Raw genomic sequence first — 24,009 nt, 5'->3', positions numbered from 1 at the left:
ACCCGTGCTAATGTGATAACAAACAGTTGAAACTGGTTCTTGTAATAGTTCGAATAATCATAAGTTTCAATAATATCTCATTCTGCTTCACTTCAGAAACGTGTGTCAATTAGAACACTTTACTTGTTTCTCTTTCTCGATATTTGTGGGGATGAAATATGAACGAAACCTAATGACAAAATACAACTTGTTCTTCCGCAATGTTATTTTACTATTAGAAAATCTGATATATAAAAACGCCAGTAAGTTAAGTTACAAAGTCCATTCATTCATGCTAACGACACGAAATTGTATATCCATATTAGTTTAACTACGACAAAGCCAACAAACAATTATATATTATTGTCCATTCATTTCAGTTTTTATTAGAAATAGGCAAATAAATGTTCCATTGTTTTACCACTGGTATTTCTTTTTATATTCCTGGAATTAATTTTTATTACGTATTCTGTACTTATCTTACGGAAGTCCATGTGTTTACATTACTTTTCCAGTGTCTATGCTAATGAAGAACGTGATTATAATACTCTTACTGTTTCAATACTGAATATAATGTTAAGATTTCTTTGTAAAATGAATAGTTTAACATTGTATGAAATATTTGATATTCTATAACCGAACAGGTAATTTTGACTCTAAATAACTATTTTATATATCCCGATGACGTGCTTACAGTTTATATTTTTCTCATAAAGACCACCTACTTTAGCTGTAGACTTGACATTTGTTATTCAACAGATGATTTACGTAATATATCATCAAACATATTTAAAATGTGCATAAAGGTTTTGATCTTTCATTTGAATTTATTTTAGAAAAATCCTTCAATATTACATTTCCAGTCCCAATATCTATCAATGCATATAAGAGACATAATGCCAGATGAGTCTATTTTATCCCAACTTTCATTAACAATAGGTAATTAAAAATGTCATCATTCTATTGCCGTCTTACCTGGTCCGTCATGGCCAGGTGGGTTTTGGCTTTTAGACTCCTAATCTGAAAGTCGCCGGTTCGAATCCCCTTCTTTGGCCCGTCATGGCCAAGCGTGTTAAGGCGTGCGACTCGTAATCTGAGGGTCGCAAGTTCGCATCTCTGTCGCGCCAAACATGCTCGCCCTTTCAGCCGTGGGGGCGTTATAATGTTACGGTCAATCCCACTATTCATTGCTAAAATAGTAGCCCAAGAGTTGGCGGTGGGTGGTGATGACTAGCTGCCTTCCCTCTAGTCTTACACTGCTAAATTATGGACGGCTAGCACAGATAGCCCTCGAGTAGCTTTGCGGGAAATTATAAAACAAACAAACAAACAAACAAATCGAATTCCCTTCACACCAAATCCAACTATTCGTTGGTAAAAGAGTAGCCCAAGAGTTGGCGGTTGGTGACACTGCCTTCCCTTTAGTCTTACCTACAAAATTAGGGACGGCTAGCGCAGATAACCCTTGTGTAGCTTTGCGCGAAATTCAAATCAAACAAACCATCTTGCCTATAAGTCAATTCGCTTAGTGAATACGAATATATATATATATATGTATGTGTGTGGAGGACATAAACACTTTCCGACTCCACTTTTCCCAGTGGCTCAGCGGTAATTCTGAATGCTCACTTTGCAAAAAACAACAACCGGGACACAGGGGTACCTGACTCGTCACGCTCTAGTGAAAAATTATCTTCCTTTACACATTTTAAACCTGACAACTAATCGTAGAACTAAAAACAACGATAAACATTGCGTCTTTCACTTCGGGACTTAAGGAATAGGTCAACGTGATACCAGCAGCATTGGCTGAGAGAGAGAGGCTATAAAAAATCAATACAAATCTTTGGCAGTATAGGTGAAACAAATTGAACTGTAAAATGTTCTCGGAAACAACGAGGTCTAATATCTGTACAATATGTCTTTTAGATAACTTTAAGATGTTGTCAATTAACGTAAGTGCTTCAGGGAATAAAATATTTTTAAGACACAGTATAACTAGCAAATAAAAATAATGTTCGTGATAGTCAATTGGTAATGTGATTAAGTTCTCCAGCGATTACCAAGAATTAAAAAAGTGAAATATGATTTACTTCAAGACGAAATGCAAAACATTAGGTGGCTAACGATACCAAGAACTAGTAATAGTTAGTGAAGTTGGCATCTACTTTCACCTAAAATAAAATAAAAAATTAAACCTGAAACGCATGCACAAAAGTAGTTTATTACTATTAGTCAGACCGTATGAAGCTGTTTCCTTCTGTTAATTTATTAAAGACAATTGCTAAAAAGTTTTTGAAATACTTTCTTTTTAATGGTCGAGAACGTACAATTTAGCGAACTTTCTGTGCTTCTTGTGTCTAATCATGAATATGTGGTATTCAGAACTGGTTGGTTTGTTGTTGTGGGTATTTGAACAAATCCATGTCAGGACTACTTCATTAGCCGTCCTTGATTTGGAACTGACAGACTAAAAACAAGGTAGTTAGTAAACAACACCCACCGCCAAATATTGGATAACTCTGCACGAGTGGTGGGACTTGAACGTCAATTTTATAGTCCACTCATGACACCGAAGTATCCACACTAAACTAAACGCGAAAAATGAACCTAAGAATTTACAGTGAACTAATATTGGTTGTGACCGGTCCTACTCAGTACATAAGTGTACTAGAAGTGATGTTTGCCAACCTTCGTCTCTATCTATCTATTCATAGCAGAGTTGTCCGTTTATTCATTTGTTGTGACAGATTGTTATGAAAAAATAGATGAACTATCTATTGATACAGGAACTGAGTTGCCTCCCCCCTTCCTAAAACAAATTAGGTTTAAAACAAGTAAAAAATCAATTGAAAGCTATTTCATTTTTACCGTCTTAATACCCTGAATGGAAGGAAGCTCAATCGAACCAGGAGATTGGAAGCAAAATACGTGAAAGTGACGCGACTCGGAAGTGAAGTTTAATGCAGGGCGTTGCTCAGGCACACCTGCACAGATGAACAGTTTATGTGCTACGGTTTAAAATATTGGATTGGAACGAACCACAACTTCACATGTAATAATAAGTCTTCATCTGGTCATTCCCAACTACCTTTTATAGTTACGTGTAATTATCAAGTTATAACTTTTCGATGAAATTTACGATAACAGTTTGTAATGATCGCCATGGCAGGTTTTAAATTAGCGACAGTTTTATAAACATCAAACGAAATTATAAAAGGAGTTTATTTGTTACTCAAGAAAAGCCCCCCGCTAATACAGCGGTATGTCTTCGGAGTTACAACGCTAAAATCATGGGTTCGATTCACCTCGGTGGGCTGAACAGATAGCCCTTTGTGGCTTTGCTATACGAAAAACACAGACACACATACTCAAGAAAATAAAAGGTTTTTAACTACCATATTCATTTCACGTACAAAGTGGTTATTATAATAAAAGAATGTTAAACAAATTCCAGCTTCTAATCAAGGAAATGAAAACATTTTCACTATATATGAAAGTCAAGTAAGAGAGATTTTTTATAATAATATAAGAAAATTAAATGTCATAGAATCGAACCTCTATCAATAACTCATCTAAAAGAAACTGAAACATTGAAAAGCCATTTGAAAGAGATTTTAAACTAAAATTGATTCAAGAAAAATTGATACTAGAGATTTTAAGCAATTCACATCAAGTTGGGAAACAAGGAATTTTAAACAGAACATGTGAATCAAATTAAAAGAGGAACTTAACTTAAATATATATAATTTCTAAAAAGCGATTACAACAATGTATATATGAAAATAAAGTAAAAGGGAGCTTTAATTACGATACATGAATTAAAGCAGAAAGAATTTAACCAAAGAATTTAAAGAATTAAAATTAATTTAGTTAAAATAAAGTAATACCGAATTTAATTAAGGTATGAAAAAAAATACAAGTACATACACATGTTGCAAGTGGCGCAGAGACATGTCTGCGGACTCACAACCCTAAAAACTGGATTTCAATACTCTTGATGGGCATGGCAGAGATGGTCCTTTGTGTAGCGTTGTGCTTAATTCCAAACGAAAAACATGTTGTAACTAATGAAATATAAATAACGTGACCCTAACGAATTGCATGACATCAGAAGGGGGTCACTTAACGTCGGAAGTGAAACAGGAAGCTCCAATAGTCATACTTTGCTTATGTAAGACATTATATCCATCTGACTGGTATCAAAATCAGTGATTTTTGAATTTTTTCAAAATTTACTTACTATTTAGAAATGATTATCTACTAGTAAAACTCAATTTACATCTAATTGGATCAAAGTTCAAAGTAAAACACAAAGTAGCAGAACAATGGCTACACTCACTTTGAGATTGAAATGTATTAAAAACCATCAACTATTGTTATATGGTATATATATCCTATTTTCCAAACTTTTTTTATTGAAAAATGTTTTACACTTGTATCATAGCTTTCCTTGGTGTTATGTTTCGAGAATTTAGGCCTATTCTTCTCATAAATTTTCTTAAAGTTATCTTTTGAAATTTTCTGGCTTTTGCTGATATCTCTGTTATAATGTTTCTACCATCTAGACAGAATGGCAACCTTTGCTTTGGTTCGACTAATGGCTTTGGCTCGTTTCGCGTAAACACCATTACTGTTTGTATCCTTATCTCTATTCTTGCAGTAATGGTCTCTTAGCTAGGACAATGGCTTTTCAAGGTTCTCAATATAAAATTTTGTTTTTTTTATCTCGTTTTGTTTCCTTGAAAAGCATATTAAAAAAATTACTTGTTAACTCGTTAGTAATGTTGTAAAATGATCATTGCTATTACAAAATCTAAAAGTCAGACTGAAAGAAAACGCTTTTAGCCAAGTTAGCGTAATTCAGTCATGTACATTTAGGAGAGAGCTATATCTTTCTAATAACGTTAGAGAGTCAGTCAGTCAACTTGAAACTTTTGTGGTTTTGTGAAATTTTTTATTTACTCTTACGACTTTTTCCAAGTACTTTGGTGGCTTGTTACTCTGTAGTGGTTTATTTACTATTCTGTAAACAGTGTATGTAAAGTGCTTATTAATATTTATTTACATTTTGTTTGCAGTGTGTTTGAGAGTTTAATTTCTATTTAACATATTGAACATCTGGCCCATTCCTACTAGAAGCATCTACTGTACTTATGGTAAGAAAACCGCGCAAAACTAATTATAACTATGATGCTTATTTCACAAAGAAGTAATTTTAATTACAACATATGGTCGTTAATAGATATTTTACCACAATATATGAGGATGAAGAAGTAATGTTGATTACGGTGCACAATAGTTGAGTAATGGTGATTTTTACCACAATATATGAGAATCAAGTAGAAGTGATTTTAATTACAATATGGGATAATTAAGTAGGGGTATTCTTCGATAATTTATTAAGGTTAAGTAGGAGAACATTTAGATATGTTATATAATAATTAGGTCTGCAGTGCTTTCAATAATAGTTAGATCTAAATAATTGGTCGATTTAAAGTTCATTGAAGACTAATTAGTTAGCTAATTTTATCATGATCTAACTAAACCAAAATTCCAGTGACTGTGCAGTTCTTTAACATAATAACGATTGACAGTTCTTTAACATAATAACGATTGACAACAACAGTTATTATTAAATCCATAGCTCGTTTTACACAGCTGACACATTGGACATAAAAATACGAGAACACACTTTTCAATGTAATGATTAACGAAAGAAGTTAGCAGAATGTACTGATGGTTTAATACAATAGAAAAGAGTAAAAAGTTGAATAAAAAAAAACATGTCAAAATAAAGATTCTAATAAAATATTATCAATAATCAAACAGATGAAAACAAGGGAATGCAATGAATGAGACATGAAACGGTTAAAACCATGCACTCACGAGCTGTATAGTTACCAACACTTTGGCCAAGCGCGTAAGGCGTGCGACTCGTAATCCGAGGGTCGCGGGTTCGAGCCCGCGTAGTGCTAAATATGCTCGCCCTCCCAGCCGTGGGGGTGTATAATGTGACGGTCAATCCCACTATTCGTTGGTAAAAGAGTAGCCCAAGAGTTGGCGGTGGGTGGTGATGACTAGAGGACTGCCTTCCCTCTAGTCTTACACTGCTAAATTAGGGACGGCTAGCACAGATAGCCCTCGAGTATCTTTGTGCGAAATTCCAAAACAAACAAAACCAACACTTTGTTAAATAGAAAAATAATAATTACCGACTTTGTTGATGTGGCTACGAATAATTATGATGAAAAATAATTATACATATCATAAGACAATTAGCCTATCACAACTTTTAACACTGTATTTTTTATGTACACCCTTGGTTGTTTTTCCATGAAGATGTGGCATATATAGAGACTGACTGTCACTAAGCGCTCTTCTTTTTATCGAAAGATCATAAACCACTGAGCAATCAATGCAGTATTCAAAAGTTATAATGAGTCTAATGCTAATGTCTTATGACGATAATAATTCGTTATAATGTTGCTTTACTAGATTAAGTTTGTTTTTCTGTTTTAAAATTTCGCGCAAAGCTACTAAAGGGCTATCTGTGCTAACCGTCCCTAATTTTGTGGTGTAAAACTAGAGGGAAGGTAGCTATTCATCACCACCCACTGCCAACTCTTGGGCTACCCTCTTACCAACGAATAGCGGGATCGACCGTCACTTTATAACGCACCCATGGCTGAAAGGGCGAGCATGTTTGGTGTGACGGGGATTCGAACCCGCGACCCTCAGATTACGAGTCGAACGCCTTAACCCACCTGACTAAGCCCGGCCTACCAGTCTAGAAAAAAAGTTTACACTATAATTTATGTTTCGAAAAGTATTTAGGCTTATAAAGCTGTCAAATAACAGCTAATTTGTTTATAAAAGCTTACTTTAAAGGTTTCTAAACTGAATTTTGTGAAAAAATAATAAAATTAACGGTGCTGCGTCTCTAAAAAATTCAAAATTGTTTTTTCCAAAGTTGTGGTTTAAAAGCCAAAAGCATTAAAGTCAATATGCTGAAATAATTGTGATAAAATCAAGATAATTGCAGATTTTAAAAAATGTTCTTTAATTTGTCAATTGTGAATTCAAAAATAGAGGAGTGTCAAGCTAGAACAAGTTAGAATTATTAAAAGTATAACTGTTAGATTTTATGTATGGATGGGGAGGATTTTTTACAATAAATATTTTTAACTTGTTGATATTAAATTTCGTCAATAAAAACAGTACACAGTCCATTTTTTTTTTCAAATAATGTATTGAAACAAGTCAAACATAGGCACAAATATTCGTTACACTGTTGATTATCATAGATGTAGCCGGAGTTTTAAAAAATTCAGTTACTTTAAAATACAAATGTCAAGAGAAATTATTTCTTCTTTACTATGTTATTACAGTACAACTGTGATAATTTTACTTTAGAAAACGTCACTATATGCCATTTAGGCTATACTCACAATCACTAAATAAAAACCTATCTATCTTACTATGTCTTCACTCGAACGACATTTTGGACATATATTCACAGCCTGACCATACCTAGAATATTCCATACACTACGAGATATTATACTACAATAATGCTCAATTAAAACAACGAGAAAACGTAGAAGCTTCCAGTAACATTTCACAATAATACTACAATCACAAGTTCACAACAACTGAGTAGCACAACGTATGATTCTTATACATTTATGTAAATAAACCTGCAATAAATTATTCTTTCTAAAAGTTATGAATATAACACTTGTCCTATAATAAAACCATTTAAATCACAACAGGCTTTGAAGCATAGAGCCAAAATTGTTTGAAATCTTGACACTTAGAATCCATCTCGGGAAAGGGAAGACCTGAAATTCGCACATAATGGGAGCGAAGTATATCTTTGAAAATATTCGGCTGATACCATATTCAAATGTTGCATATTAATGAAATATGATCATTTATAATTTAAGCGACTTGAGCAAACAGCCTATTGTACGTTAGTGTGGGGTATATACGCAATACAGTGTTAAACTCAATACAGAATGTAATATGATAGAGAGGTTATTGTAACACCATAACAAACTGCTTACTACTATCTCATTTATGTTACTGTATGGTTTTAAAAGTATTAGGGAGAGGGTGTATAGAGTGTTTGAATGTATAGGAAAAACTGGGACACATGTGAGTCCAATAATATTTACATCATCTTTTTTTTCTGAATAATATCACTACTTATATGACATGCTCCATAAAAAAGCAGCATGGAAAAGGGCCTTAATTCAACAAGGATATCTGAAAGTAGGGGAGGGGATAAGATACCTCTGCTTATTGTGAGTAATGTTTTAATTGTGTTATCTCTGTTGATCAACAGACAATTATTAATCCTGTCCTAACTTCTTCCCTACAGTAAAGTTGGAATAGATATCATGAGCACTTTTTAAACAAATAATTTCTTTATTAACTTTGTTTGGAAAAATATAACCTACAAACCTTCTCAGATTCTCATTAATTCATCTGCGTTATTTATCAGGAAAAAGTCATTTCATTCTCAGTGTTCTCCACAAAGGATTTTTAATGGGTGGCACCTAAAACATTCTTAACCTACCCCTAACATGTGCCTCCATCCACAAAGTGATAGTTAATAACATCTTAAACTACTGCTATCAGTTTAGATCTTTTGACAATACTGTCCCTACAAGTGACTCCCAGTTAGTGAGATTAGGCACCAAACTATACATTTTGTCTATCATTCTTTCATGTAAAAACGCTTGATTGTCAATGATGAATAGTGAAAACTATTTAGAACTTTTGAAATGTTTGATTATGTATGTATCTTTCAGATTTTTGAAGGAAATAGAACTGGAAAGCCGTGAAAGTTGATTGAGGTACTTTTTGTTCACTGGCAAGTGCAGTAAATACTACATCACATATGCAGCGTAAAGTGAAACTAGAGTACACGACACACATGATGATTGGGGCAGTGATACAATACTCACGGGGAGAAGTTACTAGTACATTACTTCTAAATTAAGTCTTTAAACCCAGTTTCATATAAATCATCATAGGGAAATTTATGAAACCTAAATACCCAGTTTAACGGGTTTCTCACGAATTTAACGTGAGAATAATTTAACGAACTTAAATTATATTCACAACATAAACAGACCTAGCTGGAGTTTTCCTCTTCTTTTTGTTCCCTCTTCCTCGATTGTTTTGTAGTTACTACAGTCTAGCTTGCTGTAAAATATTACTTAATGGGTAAGGTCTAGCCTACATAGAATATATATGGCCTGAACTAAGCGACAAGGTAAGGCCAAATTAGTATTGTAGTCTTGGCGGGCGGTCTAGTCTAATCTTGTAAACTTAGTGATCAAATATGTTACCAGGTATAAAGTTAAATTTATAACTTTAATGAATTTCAACTTATCTTCAGTTTCTTCTTTCACCCTTTCTCCTTTAAAACAAATGCACGCTTCTGTTTTAAAGTATCAGTAAAATATTGGCAGCATTGCTTATGGTAACCTCCATCACTCTCATTTTATCACAGAGTTGTTCTTCACACTACTCAATAGTCTCTTACTGATGTACATTATAGGAAACATTCTGTCTTCATGCTCTTGCAGAAAATACGTAAACAATACGTTCCAAATACAACCTCTGGTTAATTGGCCTGAATGATGAGCAGTTTGATTAATTCTGTCTTTCTAAGGATTGGCAAGCTTCTTAATATGTTCTTCAACTTCTGTAATGACATAATTCTGTGGCTGTTCCCCCTTCATCTTGTTGCGTTAACCTTTCTTGGTCACGTCCGACAGTGGTACAGTGACGTCAGTGTAGTTTGTGGTCAACTTCTATAATATCTTGCTAACTTCAGCTTAGTTGTCAGAGTCCATTCTTTTAACCATATCCTGCATATCAAAAGATCCATTCCACTGCACGGTAAGTTTGGTTTCTGTGAATAGCAGAACTAATACCTTCTGTCCGACCCTGAAACATCGATCCTTAGCCTTTTTGTCAAAGAATGCTACTGACTACCCTGGACTGCACACAAACTTTCTTGAATGTGTTGAGTTGTCTCCTCCAGTCGGTTTCTAAAGTCTAACATGTACTGGTATGGGTTCCCTGCTTCTGATGCTTCTCCTGTCCACAGTTATATCAGTTTCTGCATGGGACCTCATACTTTTCTTCCTTACAATAACTTAAGGGTGAAAATCTTGTGCTCGCTTATGGAGCTTATTGGTATGCAAATAATACTATCTGCAAGAACCTGTCTCAGTCATGTGGACTTTCTTAATACATCTATAGCATATTATTGAAAATAAATTCCATTACATGTGGGATTAAATAAGCGGTATAAAGCTGCCTAGTGCTGATGAGTGAGCCCACCTATTGCATCAGTTATAGGGTAACTTGAGTCAATTTGTAACTCAAGCCTTCTGTTGGAAAGCCTATTCTGCAGAACAGTTCCAAAATAGTTTCTGCTACTCTTCCCATTTATATATTAAGTAATGCTATGGATTCTGATTACCCTGTTACATAGCCAACTACTTTTACCACGTACAAGTTGCTCTTTTTGGATACAGATGCCAGTGGTCTGATCACGTTCACAGCTACTATACTTCACGTTCACAGCTACTATACTTAATGGATTTTATGAGAAGCATCTCCACAATGACACATTGGATACCTTCCCTTTAGGTGTTTTCCTCTGACAGATGGCACATGATTTTCAGAAACTGGTCACATCTCGAATGACCACATAGCCAATGGAAGTTTATTTGACATTTATTTTACTCCTAGGTGTCCTTCCACAATTGAATCGTTAGCTAACTTCATTACTCGAGTCCGTTATTCTATTGGCACAATGATCTAATTAACTTTTCCAGTAAAACTGCCTTGATAAATCTAGTACACAATTTGCTCTTGATCTCTATTCTGTACGTTCCGCTTCCCTTTTAGTTGTACTTGACTTTTTCCTTGGCACTGTTCCAATGTTTCTGCAGTTAAGAATCCTTCTTCTATGCTTCTTACAGTTTCTGTAGACCAACATTAGGGATATCCCCTTTCGATAGTTGCAGGGGCTTAATGTCTTGCTTGGTTTTCTTAAGCTCTTGTTGTGATTGAACATGCTTCATCAGCCTCCAAATTTCTACCACTTAGTGGTAGATTGTCAATCACGAAGTCATAAATGAGTGCTTTCATAGACATTGCCTCAAGGTATTCTTCATATTATGGAGTGTTTATCTTTATTCTTGCTATGGGAAACTTTTTCACTTTCTCATTAATCAGCCCTTACAGATACTATGCTGGTTCTCACTGCTGCATCCACCATCTCATAGGATTTTAACTTTCTTCTATTCAACATAGCCTTCGCCAACTGGCATATTGTAGTTTGTTGGCATCTAAATGACTGTCACATGCTACGATCACCTGTGACATTATTAAATAGTTTGCTAACTTGGGCAGACCATCAGTCGAGTACTGTTTAATCATGGTGATATCACTTCCATGTTCTGGTGAATGTAACGGGTTGTCTCTATTCTGTTTCTTCTGATAGCAGCATCCATCGTGACAGTGACTTTGTAGGTAGCTCAGTCTGCTTTATGTTGTGTTTTCTACAATTGCTTGTTTGTGGCATACTTGATCTCATTGGCAATATGCCACATTTTATAACAAGCATCACATATCTTCTTCTTTTTCTGTTTTGACTTTTTGTAACATTTGGTGGCATTCTGCTTCTGGTCAGCTACCACTGTGTTTGAATTTTCTGGTTATTATTGGTGTTACCCCTTATACTCTCTCCATGGGATTTCATATACTATTCTAACAACTTGATCATCTCATCCACATCCTTCAGTGTTCTCTTCTTTAGGAATATTGACATGTTAATGGAGCCTATAATCATGAACTGTTCACATATTAGTAGATCTGCTAGCCCTTCAAAATTATCTCTACACTTTGCCATGTCAGTCCATCTGGTGAAGTGTTGCTGTTGACGTACCAGAAACTGAAATACAGTTTTTCCTGTGTGAAGTTTAATTTTTTGAACATCCAGCAAATACCTTCATCAGTACCATCATAGCACTTTAGCAAGACCACTTTTAACTTATTACAGTCCATAGCATCTTCTGACATCATGCCAACATAAAGTTGTAGACAGTTTGTCCCAATTCTGAATTTGGCTAAATCTGTCATATCTCCAGAGAAAATATTACGATGTTAGAAAAACACGTAGATTTAAGAAATCTTGATAAAAATGAATAAAATCCCTATAACCCAAGTGCTTTCGAAAGCATTCGAGTTATAGGAATTTTATTTATTTCTTCTTGAAAGCATCTATGTCCGTTTCCTGTTCATCAAATTTTGGAAGAATTGCATAGGCGGCTCCTGGTCCCTTTTTCATTCTTAGATTCTCCATCTTTCTGATGGATAAGCTTTATAATCTTATTCTGCGTTTTATTCTTTCATTTTCAGCTCTCCTCTTCTTCTTTCTAAATTTTTGTTATTATTCTTTCTCAGTTTATAGTCTCTATTTTATCTTCTTTTGTTTATTCTCTCTACTTCCAGTCTCTCCTTTAACTCCTATTCTTCTGCCTATCTTTCATTTTTCTTCCTTTCTTTATTGACGTTCTTCTCTCTCTCTAGGTCTTGTTGTTGTTAAACAAACTGTCGTAGAATCATCATCTTTGAGTCTAAGTCACTCGCCTCTCTCTACTCACTTATAAAAGTCATGTGACATAGTTGTATGGTGTGGCTGTATTTTCTACAATAATTTCGCCATCGCTTCAGGTGTGTGTGTATAAGCCTCCTTTGCCTGCTGTTTTACGTCAAGTACAGTTCATCATTAAAGATCCTTGATGGCTGGCCAATTTCAGGTTTTTTATGTATGGATGGGATGGATTCTTTACAGAATTTGTTGTAATTGTAATATAAAATATAAATATATTCATTACGTTTTTTTAATTATACACTTCTCTAAATGAACTATTTATTGATTAATTACTCTGTATACTCTCTTCATTAAGTGCAAATATACACTGCACTATTTCCTTTAATCATAGTATGAATTTTTTTAAGTACGTGTTTGTCACATTTTGGTAATAAATTTAAACAATAAACAATCAGAATTTGTCTTAGAATAATATATTAGAGTATTTAAAGCATATATACAAATGTTCATTACATTGTTGGTTATCACAATTGTATCCAGAGGTTTAAATAACTGTCTCTCTTTTCTGATATACTGCACAGTCTGATCCTGTAACTTTAGAACACAACTCTACTCTATTAATACAATACAGTATGCGATAATTTCACTTTAGAAATCGCCATTTTCTCCATTTATGGTAATACAATTACACAGTGTAAATTTATCTATCTTATCTCACTACAAAGCCTAGAACATTCCACATATTACGAGATATTATAATTTAACAATACTCAATTTAGAGTAAAACTTAGAAGCTTCTATTAGCATGATGCAATAATAAGACAATCACCAATTCACAACAACTAAACTACACAAGGTATGATTCGTACATGGTTATGTAAACAAGCCTGTGATAAACTATCACTTGCTGAATATAACTAAATTTATCACTCGTACTATATTTAAATCACCTGACACTTGCATTAATTTAAACAGTCGTGTACATCAAACAATAGCATTAAAACCCGAGTCTTAAAACAAATAAACAACAATAAAGAAAATACAAACATAAAAGAACAATTTACTATAACATTGGCAACAATGTATACCGAGTTTTATTGGGAGCAGAGTTTCTAACACATTTTGATAAACTACTTTTGCTAATAAATCTATTTCCAGGAAACAAATAAAAAATTGAACAACGTCCAGCTAATCAAAATTAGTTCCTCTTGATTGAAAAAATACTTAATTATTTGCAGTTAACAAAGAAAGGTGGAATCAAATATTAATTTTAGAAATATTTTTCTATCACCTTTTGCATATTTGTGTACAGAAACTGTTTTTCTAGACCAGGTGAAGTTATAACGGCAAAAAAACAGAAGGAAATGAGTTTTCCTATTATCTATAGTAAACAGTCGTTTTTTTCTTTTCTAAGTTACAAAAATCTGTAAATTGAAATAATTATAATGATTACTTTAAGAATGCTTCAAAACTGTAAGTATATTATATTCAAGAGCTATTGTTGATAGTTTCGAGATATGAAAGATTTGTTCACCACTTGACATTACACCACAAAAATCAAAGTGTAGTGTAGTGGGGCATTGTGCTCTTGTGCAGATTTTTTCCCCAAAATTACATAAGTTTAGGTTTATAATGCTTGCTCATTCGACGTCCAAATAAGATAATCAGGTTTGCATTGCATATTATAGTGTAGACGTAACTTTATTCTAAACTGTACAGACTCGTTAGTTACTACACTATACATTCTTAAGCCTACTTGTGATTTGTAAGAGTATGTAATGTGTAGACTTTTTTATTGTTTCTTAAATTTATGCAAACGTAATCCATTATGATCATTATACCTTGCACTAGTAAGACTGCAGTGTAGGTTTGAAAATATATTAGATCACGTAACACTGTTGGTTAGTGGTTACGTTTTCAATAATTCTTGAAAACCATTTGGTGATATTTTGGAAGCACGTAATTTCTTCTACTTAGTTCAGTGACATTTAGTTTTAAACCAAGGAATTGTAAAAAATGACTAACTTGCTAAAAATTAAAAACAGTAACCAGTCTTTCTGCTTGCTTACGTCCACTTGTTGTTTTTCAGCCGATAAATTACACAACCTATTAATAAATATGTTGTTTTTATATAAATAATATTAATAATACATCTAAATAATTAAGTCCTTCGGTGGGACAACATTAGGCCTATGGACTTACAACGCTATATCCAGAATATGAATCATCGCGGTAGACACAGCAGATAAGCCTTTTGTTTGTTTGTTTTGGAATTTCGCACAAAGCTACTCGAGGGCTATCTGTGCTAGCCGTCCCTAATTTAGCAGTGTAAGACTAGAGGGAAGGCAGCTAGTCATCACCACCCACCGCCAACTCTTGGGCTACTCTTTTACCAACGAATAGTGGGATTGATCGTAACATTATAACGCCCCCACTACTGGGAGGGCGAGCATGTTTTGGCGCGACTCGGGCGCGAACCCGCGACCCTCAGATTACGAAGCGCACGCCTTCGCGCTAGGCCATGCCAGGCACAGATAAGCCAAAAAACAAACAACATATAATGAATTATGTGTCACAACAGAATATGATTTATATGTGAAATTATAACATATTGCACGTTTTGTACTTTACAATTTACTCAAGAGTTTATTTTACAATGTATAAGACATGTCGCTAGTATATGTCGCAAATGCTCTTTAACTTATACTTTTCTTGTAGGCTCAATTTTAATGGCTTCTTTATTGAAACGTGCTTATAAGCTGTGCGACGCAGCATTTCTTTTTATAACCACCGTGTAGGAAAAACTACAGAAACACTACCTGAGGTCGACCAGCCTTTCAACTCTACCCAACATTCATTTTTTTTTAACATTTTGGTTTTGTTGACTGTATTATGAAACGCATTAGGCTGACATTAGACGTGAACTCCGTCTGTGCTTGATCAACACTAATCACCACAACTAAGTCACAAGTAACTGCCTCGTGCATCATAAATATATATGTTAAGCTAATATATTTTTGGTTATATTATAATACAAAAGATTTTGCTACCTAAAAAACAACTATGCTTCATGAAATCACTAAACTTCCAAATACTCTAGATATATTGAAATGAAAAACGAAAATCAAATTCGTTTCCCTCTCTTATTACCATAATTTCGTCATATAATATTTCAAACCGAAAAAATTACGAACCATATAAAAACATAAATATAGAAAAATAACTGGTAAAGTGATGTCAGAATGATCCAAGTCAATATTCCAAGTCAGCTGGAATTGCCCTCTTCTGTACTCTGTCCTCAGTCAGTTCTTGAGTGTTGTTCAAAGCCGATGTTCTCTTACATTTTTTTTTTTTTACTGTTGTAATCGTTTGTTTGACATTTGTGAGTCATTCTTACAAAGATAATATTTTTGAAGTTTATTACACATGGTTAATCCTGACTCACTCTGCCGCTTATGATACGAATATTTTTTTCTTATCATTTAGTTGAGTCAGAAAATGCCTATACATGGACACGGTATTGTCAAATATCAATGTTAGATATTTAGTTGAGTCAGAAGTTGCCTACGCGGTAATTTCATCCACAAAATAAGTAATCTTAATAGTAAAATCAGATATTTGTATAGTGATAATAAACTTGGTGATATGATATTTTAGTGTGGATGGTATTAACGTTGACTTGAATAACAAACTATAGGCGATAAAATGTCTAGACCTTGATTCACACTAATTTGTAGAACACAAGTGAAATAACATCAGATTGTTTCCTCTGCTCATGAGAATATCACCGGTAAAATAAATGCTTGGTTCCAAACCAACAATAATGTGATTTTATAAACAGTAACAGGTATAGAATAAGGAACAAATCATTTTTTAAACAAATAAACGAAACAGACTGATTAAAATATACTGAAAAAATATTAAGTATGTACAATGAGACAATAGTCTTAATTATGTAAAATAATTACACTGTGCAATAAATTTCAGGTTCAAAAAAAGTACAAGTTAAGTAAGACTTGTTTCTGGGTCAAAACATTGTCCTGATTCTGAATCTGACCTTTATTCCTCCAGATTAGGCACCGTTTTCCTGTACCATGAACCATATGTTTTATAATATACTGCAAAATATCGCGTATTGAACACAACATTGCAAATACTGAAAGTTACAAAAAACAAAACAAAAATTTAGTTGGTATAACAAAACATTTATTGGTTATGAATTAAAAACACACACCTGTCAGTTTAAACAACTTTTGTTCTTCTAAGCCTCTTGTGTGGAGTGTGATCTTCTTTTTCTTTACCCCAGCAGTAGTCTGCCAACATGCCAGGGTTCCATTTTCCTTTAAATCGTCGCTCCATCACTGAAATATCCTGATGGAATCTCTCGCCATGTTCATCACTCACATCACCAAGATTTTCCGCAAAGAAATCCAAATGAGAGTGGAGCACATGAACTTTTAGAGACATGTTACATCCAATATCATGATAATGACTCAGCAGATCATTCACAACTTGCACATAGTCTTCTGAACGATGGTTCCCCAGGAAGTTATCACAAACTTTCTTGAATGACTCAAAGACAAGTTTCTCTTTTCTCTTGAGATGTGTGATGAAGGTTTCATCAAGTACAATTTTTCGAATTTGGGGACCTATGAAGATACCTTCTTTAATTTTAGCTTGACTCAGGGAAGGGAACTTCTCTGCAAGATATGCAAATGTGGAGAATTCCTTATCCAAGGCTTTCACAAATTGCTTAAACAAACCAAGTTTAATATGCAAAGGTGGTAAAAGAATTCTATCACCTTTCACAAGTGGTTTGTGCATGATGTTGTGTTTTCCTTGCTCAATTTCATCTCGGATCGGCCAATCCTTGCGTACATAATGTTTAGTTCTTGTTCTGGAGTTCCATAAGCACAGGAAGCAGCAAAATTTAGTATAGCCAAGCTGAAGGCCAGTAAGCATGGCCACAACCTTGAAATCTGCACAAATATGCCAGTTATGGTCATCATACTGTATGCTTGTTAGAATTGCTTTCAGATTTTCATATGATTCTTTCATGGTTGTGCTATAAGCTATGGGAACAGAAGGCAGAGTGTTACTATTGTGTAGCAGAACAGCTTTGATGCTGTTCTTGGATGCATCTATGCAAAGTCGCCAGTTGGTGTTATCATATGGTATTTCCAGTTGCTCAAAAAGTTCAGTGATGTCATTACAAAAGCATAAGTCATCTTCATGGTGAATAATGCAAGCAGATCCTCTGTACGTTTCCTGTACAGTGTTATCTTCACTCCTTTCTCAAGAAGATTACGTTCTTGAAGCCTTGATGCCAGAAACTCACTTTTGTCTTTGGTTAAATAGAGATCCCTGCACAAGTCATTTAGAGCCTCTTGAGAAAATGGTATTGGTTTATTCTCGCTTTCTGGATGATTGGGCTCCACATATTCACCACTGGAATGTTCATCTGCACTGCTGGAACTCTGCATTTCTTGATCTGGAGGTTTGGGCACAGGTAAATTTTCTGAGTGCTCTACTGGGCGCATTGCTGATTGCAAATTTGGGTAAACAATGTGTTTCTTTTTCTTTGCTGTAGTACAGCCTGTAAAGTCTTGCTGACAGAAATAGCAATCATTAGAGTGATCTTTCTGCTCACGCCAAATCATTGGCACACCAAACTTCATGTGAACATTTTTTTGCATACCAGGCACTCAATGTCTTCACACATGTAAGGCAACACACATGAGAAGCCCATGACTTGTCCTGGTCTCCTAAGTCACAAACGAAGTACGCCTTGTACATTTTCTTGATATGGCTGTAATACTGCGCTTTTCTTTTGCAAAAGTTAATTCCCCACACATGTAACAGAATCTGTTTGGATCATTTTGCACTGTCTTGTACTCATTGTTGAAAACAAATAAGATCTGAAAGAAAAAAAATAACATTAAACACAAGCTTTGACGTATAAAGTATTAAGTGATAAACTTAATTAAGTTTATATCCCTAATGTAGCTTTGCGCGAAATTCAAAAACAAACAAACAAACACTTATAGCTACGCCTTCCATGACTAGGAAAGCTCTTTACAAAACACAACCAGATATTTAGCTGCGAGTGAAAATAAGAAAGGCAATTATTCTACCGAGAAGAAACGAAATACTCTTACCGTGATTTATTAGTAACAACATTTTAGATATCCTGACCGTTGTGTTATAGAACTAAACTCCCTAACTTGTTCTGAAGGGTTACTGGTTGAAAAAAACTACTGTGGTTCTAAAGAATGTTATAACTAAAAACCATGAAGAAAATAAGCCTTGGAACCTGAGTCATTTCTGGACAGAACATCACAAGTTGTACGAGTATTAAACCACACTAAGAAACATAAGAAGTAGTTACCTTAAACACAATGTGTAGGGATTCGCATGAGACAAAAAGCTTACAACCTCATTTTCTGGAGCTGTATAACTTGAACAGTAACTGTTTCACAACTCATCAACTCTATAAATTACTTAACTTGCTCATAGATTACCAAAATACCTCTCCATCGGATATAATTATCTAAGTTAGACAAGTAAAATATCTTATAAGGTCAATACTAAAGATGAATACCCCAACTGAAGTTGTCAAAGAAACAGAAGTCATGAAACAACAAGGAGTAACAAACCGAGGGATAGAACATAAGTGTCACTGACTTTACCGAAATAAGAATGGATCGTTTATGATCTATATAGAAGTCACAAAAAAGGAAGTGTATCCACTTCTAAGGATTGAATCTATATGATTGACTCTATATATAGTAATTTTTCTGGGTTAAAGTCGTTTCAGATGTTGAATTTGCAGATTCCAGCATGGATAGGTAGAGAAGCTAGCTGAGAAGAAACAGACTTTAATTCAGAAAAAAATGTTATAACGATTTATTGTGACACTATTTTGTTTATGTAATGAACCTGTTAATTTTGAATTATTAATTACATGTGTTTCTCTGGACTACACTGAAATATTATACTAATGGATTTTATATGACATAATGACCTTCAGTGACACTTATAATGAACTGAAAAAAGTAGTGGATCAGTGTACAAAAGTAATCTTAAGTTGAATCATAAAAATATATATATTGTTCTATTAACAGATGAGTTTCCTGACACATTTAATTAGTGGAGATGGAGTGTCTACAGACCCAACAAAGATTTGAGGAAAGAGGATTTCTTGCTTTGTGTGCCTTTTACCAATGCTTTGTAAAAAAAATCATTCTTTGTATTTTCTTCTCTTATACAAAACTCACTAGAAGAATTAAAGTTTTGAAGATCTACTTATAAGAGATACAGATTCAAATGACTTCGTAATTTAATTAATGCTATCACAAATACAGAATTACAACGTAGCTGTGTTTGCTTAATTTTGCAAGTTTATTAAATCACGTATTGTACATCTTAAAAAAGAATCACTAAGTGCTGTTAGAATCCTGAATCTTTTCTAACATTACCTAGAGGAACAACGTTTACACTATAGACAAATCATGCATCATGAAGTGGCTGATGAAATTTCACAATCTACAAGGCTAAAGAGCAAGATAAAGGAATGATATTGAAGTTTGTGGAGACGTTTATTGTTCCTAACCTGGAAGCAAACTCTATTAAATCATTGTTATAAAATAAATGAAACCTGTGTAACGATAACAGTTTCTGTCTCATAACTGACCAGACCAGGAACAAAACTCTCGAATAGTCTTGCTTTCAGAGATGTGACATAATCCGACTTACAAAACTACTTTTATGCAAATCAAATACAAAAGTTCCTTGTAGCTGTATTGGGCTATTTGACAATTATATGGTTTCTTTCAAATCCTTCGATCATCATTCTAATAAGAAAACAGCTGCTGGTTTAGGAGTGTTACTCAAAGCTCGTGATCTTTGCCATGTTCAGATTCTTGTTTAATTATCTGGTTACGAGTACTGAGAGATATATTCAGCTCTATTGTATTTTTTATTAATAATAATAAAATTTTAATAATATTAACATCCTAAATTCTGCAAAGAAGTTATTCCAAGTTTGTTTGTTTATAGTTTTGTAGCCCATAGTTTTCGTAAATAATCTGCTGTTTCAGTTCTTACACTTCTATGAAGCGTGTTTCAAATTAACAGTCTCCTAGTAAGAAAATTGAGAGCACTGCAACGTTATGTTCTAGAAAAATAGATGATGGAACATTGCTTCTCGAATGGTTGTGTTTATTTTGAATTTCTCGTAAAACTGTAAGACAGCTATTAACCGTCCCTAATTTAGCTAGTTGTTACCACACTCTCCAACTCATTGGCTACTTTTTTACCAATGAAAAGTGGGATTAACTATCACATTATAATGCGTCTATGGCTGCGAAGGCAAGCATGCTTTATGGGAAGGGGATACAAACCCGCAACCATCGTTTTGGGAGTCGAGCTTCCAAACCACCTGGCTATGCCGAACCTCGAGTAGCTGTGATTGATTCTGAGTGAGTAATACATCTGAAGCAGCCTGCTAATGAATTACCACATACAAGTTGTTTTAATAAAGCATAATAAATCTCTGTAACAGACTTGTTTATTGGTGTTTCTGCACAAAACTACAAAAGGGTTGTGCAAAGCCATTCCTGATGTTTGAGCTTATAGTCTAGTGAGAATGAATCTACTTAAAGCACTCTCACTAATTTTTGAATTACTCTTGTCTAAATTGTGTAATCTGGCTGTCACATTTATAGCACATCCAGACTCAAATATTATGAGACGTGTTTTTTTAACAGGCTACAAATCCAGAATCCTGTAGCTTGCTCCGTAATATACTTTATGCTTAAGACCTTTTACAAGTCTTCGAGTCAGAGTGAAGTATTTTTATAAATTACACAAACAATAGGGAATTATTAGAAACCATTGCTATTAGTTGTGAATATAATCCTATTGTACCTAACAAAAGTGTGGTAAAAAATGAAAGAAAAAGTACTAAACTTATATACAACTGGTGTACAGCTGAGAAAGAAGCGAGTCTCAATTTTTGTTTTGAAAGAGAAATTGTATCAAAATTTTGAGCTACAGACCAAGATTCAAACCTTGGAACTTTATAGTTTGGACCAGAACATGTTCATCAGTGTGGATGCTATATGAATATATATATACACGACGACCTGCGTATGTTATTATGGGCAGTTCTTACTACATTTCATACAGGCAATCATTTACTGCAATTTTAATTTATCCCTGCTTTTGATGCCAGAACTTGGATGTGAATACGTCCGTACTTTCAGTGCCGTATTGAAGTGCAAGGAATATAGTGATAAAATTACTTGATTTTATTTATCTAAATGAAAGAGCTACAAAAAATATCTTTTCTGAAATTTCCGAAGTGGATATGGGCTAAAACCTAGTTGTTTGTGTAGGCTACAACTGTATGACTTGGCTTTTTACGAAATAATGAAATTTAAGATGTAAATATATAAAAACATTACAATTAAAATATATTGTCATTGTCTAGCCTCATTTCTTCAACAAATCTACAACAATCAAGCAAAAACTTTTAATGCTTATAATGTATTAATAAACTAGGTTTAAATATCCACAAAGAACACAACAAATGGTTAGTAAACAAAATAGAATCTGAAATGAATTGCTTATTGTTTCACAGTTAAAGCGCCACATTAATGTTGTGACGCTGTTACTCCTCAAAATCATTTGTTCAACTAATGAAATATCACTTTTAATGCACATGAAAATCAGAGCCAGTGAGACAGTATAGTTTTTCCATCCATTTTTCTGTTTATTTAAACTAGGTTTTCAAAATGCACTTTGTTTCATATTGCTTCACCAATTCTCCATCCCAAGTGTGCTACATCACTTCAGCATCATGTTTGTTCTTCCTTCTTTCCTCGTAGCTCTTTGATAGCTTTCCTCCGAAAACATGAGACTTCAAACTATATTTTAAAACCCATCGCAGCAATTGATATGTCAGTTATATCTGTGTAAGGATCTTTCAGTTCATCATAGGAATCTTGAATTGCATTTACTGGTTTGTAGTTTGAGGTAAATTCACTGTAAACATTTTCAGTTTCTCCGAACAGTAACTCAAAATAGCCTCGGTTCCTTCATAATTTAGACCACACAAGAAAGTGATACTTCTAACTGGACAAGAAAGGTATTTGCAAGTTATACACAATGAGTGTTCTTGTTCATTGTTCTGTGATAGTTTACAAAGTCATCTGAAATACAAAGCAATGCAAAATCATTCTTGAATTTAAAATTATTATTACAACTGCCCATCAAAAAGAGGTAGCTCAATGTATTTTTTTCACAGTGGCTTCTATGGCGCTCAAAGAAACATACTTTCTCTGAATAGCAAAATATCTTAAATGTCATTCACGAGTTTGCCAATTACATAATTGGATAGTGTCGTTATTCAATCATTTTCAAATATGAAGGGACTTCACTGCCCCAATTTTGTTTTGTTTTCTAATTCACAACAAGAATTGTACGACTTGAATATTCTCAACTGTTGATGAGAGAGGCAAAAAAATGGGGCATTTTTTATGTCTAAAGAAAAACTTCTTGTTTTAAAGAACAACTATCCAGCATTGGCAAGTAATGCCACTGCTATATACACTATCCTCATCCCCAACTATGATCTGACAGAACAGAGATAAAGCAACTAAAAATCGTGTAGCTTAGCGACTATACTGTTACTCAACAGACACAAGCATCAAATCAAATTATGTAACACTAATGAAATGTTGGCTAGAAGCTCTCTTGTAATATTAAAAATGTCTGTATAATACATCAAAATCCGAAACTGTCGCTATCCAACAATTATATTATGTTAGAATATCAATTCCTCATACATGTCTGCAATCAGTCAACATTCTGTTAACTTTTGTTATCGCCAGGGTAGTATAGCCATGTATTTTTGCTATTATCGTATTGGTATATGGAAAGAATATTAATACTAAAAGTCAAGTGAAATAAAACAAAATCAAAAGGAAGGGCTGCGTTAAAAACAGCAAATACAAACCTCTGACTAATGATAATTTGTTACAAACTACCAATTTTCACACTTTAAACGAGCAGATGAACACCTTATCGCATATATAGGCTTGTTTAGAGTATGAACATTTGTAGTTACAGTGGACCTAAGGAGTGATGGTTGGAACTTAACTTAGTTAGTTTAGGTGACTGGTTGGAACTCTTTATACAAGCATAATTTGCCTACTGGCCTACTAATTATTTCCTTATCACAAACTTCTGGAGGTAGACTTATTTAACTTACTTACCCACAAATGGTATTACCTTATTGTATTTTTCTTTATTATGTTTTTTATTTTCTTTTTTCTTTACTTTAAAAAGCAGTCACCTTTTAACAAATTTCTGCAGGCA

The 24,009-nt window shown here is 33.9% G+C and overlaps 1 protein-coding gene across 2 annotated transcripts in view; it reads left to right on the top strand.

The window, feature by feature from the left end:
• Window positions 1–24,009, top strand: part of LOC143234137 (uncharacterized) — a 49,617-nt gene that overhangs the window by 7,495 nt on the left and 18,113 nt on the right. The window lies entirely within an intron of this gene.

The sequence above is a fragment of the Tachypleus tridentatus genome, chromosome 12 (genome assembly GCF_004210375.1).
Source record: "Tachypleus tridentatus isolate NWPU-2018 chromosome 12, ASM421037v1, whole genome shotgun sequence".
NCBI lineage: Eukaryota > Metazoa > Arthropoda > Merostomata > Xiphosura > Limulidae > Tachypleus > Tachypleus tridentatus.
Note: the sequence above shows the minus strand (reverse complement) of the source record. Positions and strands in the feature narration are given on the sequence as shown.